The sequence below is a fragment of the Phyllobates terribilis genome, unplaced genomic scaffold (genome assembly GCF_046119375.1).
Source record: "Phyllobates terribilis strain yellow unplaced genomic scaffold, ASM4611937v1 Scaffold_66__1_contigs__length_7565176, whole genome shotgun sequence".
Classification (NCBI taxonomy): Eukaryota; Metazoa; Chordata; class Amphibia; order Anura; family Dendrobatidae; genus Phyllobates; species Phyllobates terribilis.
The window spans coordinates 6,321,202-6,324,043 of record NW_027362826.1 but is presented as its reverse complement, the minus strand read 5'-3'; the positions used below and the strand labels follow the sequence as shown (position 1 = coordinate 6,324,043).

Here is a 2,842-nt window from a genome sequence, read left to right as displayed (position 1 = left end):
TGTGGCATTCTGTTAAACTGTTGCTTATGGCGGTCTCTGTGAGCTTCTCAGCGACATTCAGCCAGCCAGGTATCCTGCCTGCAGTAGATGGAATGTGGCAATGGAACGCTGGCTGCGCGTGTCATAATAGGCTCTGAGCCTTTATATACCTGTGCACAGCAGCAGCCACCTTCAGTCTGCTGCTGGACAGCCAGCAGCAGCAGCAGCAGGAGAGGTATGTAATCAGGAGCCCTCCTGCTAAGGGTAGACAGCTGCTCGTTCCACCCCACCCCCCGCCTTAATTGGTTCTCCTCCCTTCCAACGGTGTTGAGGCGGGTGGGAACAGCAGGGGGTGAAGGTGCTGTGTTTAAAGAGGTGGAGTTATGCAGATCTAAAACGCGTGGATTGCAGCAGCAGCAAGCCGAAAAGTGCAGGCATGTAAGGGATCTAGAGGTTGACAACATGTCTTCTTAACGGGAGTCCAGGAGCTCATCTCCACAAATGGACTTTTCAGGATCCTTGGGTGGCTCTGTAGTTTGAAACCAATTCTGGTTATCGCTTCTCGGCCTTTTGGCTAAGATCAAGTGTAGTATCTGTTCTTATCAGTTTAATATCTGATACGTCCCCTATCTGGGGACCATATATTAAATGGATTTTTAGAACAGGGAGATGGAAAAAGAGCTTGCTCTGTCCACTCCACGCATTGACCTGGTATTGCAGTATCTCCAGGACCGGTGCACCCCTTCTTTAATGCAGTTTCTAAAATCAGAAAGAATTGAATTCAATGTTTTTTGTTCATTTTGCTTGTTTGTCGGATTTTGGGATGGACTCTTTGGCTTTGCTTTTCTTCTCCTCATTGGATTTTTCATGTTCAAAGTTGCAGAAGCCAGATTACAAGCTCATTTTGGTTCAACTTCAGCAACTGTGCATTGCATTGCCATGTAATGTGATGCAATGCTATCTTTCTAGCTCTCCCTTTTTACTTCCTTTTGGATAAACAGACATATTAGGCAAGCATTTTGGAGCTTTCACCTAAATAACTACAGGTGGTGAGATAAGCTGCACAATATAATTGACCTTTCAGTATATTGTTGCACACACACCATCTATTTAGCAAATGCCCTTGTTATCAACAGCAGCCTTTTAAACTCACCTGAGCTAACAGGTATGTGCGCTGGTTACTCTGCTGCGCTTAAAATTTCTTTTTTGGTTTGCTACAATGCCTTTTCTGAAACGTTGTCTCCTTCTGCTGGAACACTGACTTCTTTCATTTAATGCCTGCAGACTATAAAAGAGAACCCAACCCAAAAAGTTTGGTTGATTAGTCTGTGGCATTCTGTTAAACTGTTGCTTATGGCGGTCTCTGTGAGCTTCTCAGCGACATTCAGCCAGCCAGGTATCCTGCCTGCAGTAGATGGAATGTGGCAATGGAACGCTGGCTGCGCGTGTCATAATAGGCTCTGAGCCTTTATATACCTGTGCACAGCAGCAGCCACCTTCAGTCTGCTGCTGGACAGCCAGCAGCAGCAGCAGCAGGAGAGGTATGTAATCAGGAGCCCTCCTGCTAAGGGTAGACAGCTGCTCGTTCCACCCCACCCCCCGCCTTAATTGGTTCTCCTCCCTTCCAACGGTGTTGAGGCGGGTGGGAACAGCAGGGGGTGAAGGTGCTGTGTTTAAAGAGGTGGAGTTATGCAGATCTAAAACGCGTGGATTGCAGCAGCAGCAAGCCGAAAAGTGCAGGCATGTAAGGGATCTAGAGGTTGACAACATGTCTTCTTAACGGGAGTCCAGGAGCTCATCTCCACAAATGGACTTTTCAGGATCCTTGGGTGGCTCCGTAGTTTGAAACCAATTCTGGTTATCGCTTCTCGGCCTTTTGGCTAAGATCAAGTGTAGTATCTGTTCTTATCAGTTTAATATCTGATACGTCCCCTATCTGGGGACCATATATTAAATGGATTTTTAGAACAGGGAGATGGAAAAAGAGCTTGCTCTGTCCACTCCACGCATTGACCTGGTATTGCAGTATCTCCAGGACCGGTGCACCCCTTCTTTAATGCAGTTTCTAAAATCAGAAAGAATTGAATTCAATGTTTTTTGTTCATTTTGCTTGTTTGTCGGATTTTGGGATGGACTCTTTGGCTTTGCTTTTCTTCTCCTCATTGGATTTTTCATGTTCAAAGTTGCAGAAGCCAGATTACAAGCTCATTTTGGTTCAACTTCAGCAACTGTGCATTGCACATTGCATTGCCATGTAATGTGATGCAATGCTATCTTTCTAGCTCTCCCTTTTTACTTCCTTTTGGATAAACAGACATATTAGGCAAGCATTTTGGAGCTTTCACCTAAATAACTACAGGTGGTGAGATAAGCTGCACAATATAATTGACCTTTCAGTATATTGTTGCACACACACCATCTATTTAGCAAATGCCCTTGTTATCAACAGCAGCCTTTTAAACTCACCTGAGCTAACAGGTATGTGCTCTGGTTACTCTGCTGCGCTTAAAATTTCTTTTTTGGTTTGCTACAATGCCTTTTCTGAAACGTTGTCTCCTTCTGCTGGAACACTGACTTCTTTCATTTAATGCCTGCAGACTATAAAAGAGAACCCAACCCAAAAAGTTTGGTTGATTAGTCTGTGGCATTCTGTTAAACTGTTGCTTATGGCGGTCTCTGTGAGCTTCTCAGCGACATTCAGCCAGCCAGGTATCCTGCCTGCAGTAGATGGAATGTGGCAATGGAACGCTGGCTGCGCGTGTCATAATAGGCTCTGAGCCTTTATATACCTGTGCACAGCAGCAGCCACCTTCAGTCTGCTGCTGGACAGCCAGCAGCAGCAGCAGCAGGAGAGGTATGTAAT

At 45.5% G+C, this 2,842-nt stretch overlaps 2 non-coding genes across 2 annotated transcripts; both read left to right on the top strand.

The window, feature by feature from the left end:
* The first annotated feature begins 533 nt into the window (after positions 1-533).
* LOC141193960 (U2 spliceosomal RNA) lies at positions 534-724 on the top strand. The gene has a single exon (XR_012266761.1). It is a non-coding gene; the product is annotated as a U2 spliceosomal RNA (small nuclear RNA).
* Positions 725-1,839: 1,115 nt separating this feature from the next.
* Positions 1,840-2,030, top strand: LOC141193959 (U2 spliceosomal RNA). Its single transcript, XR_012266760.1, has one exon. It is a non-coding gene; the product is annotated as a U2 spliceosomal RNA (small nuclear RNA).
* Positions 2,031-2,842: the final 812 nt, after the last annotated feature.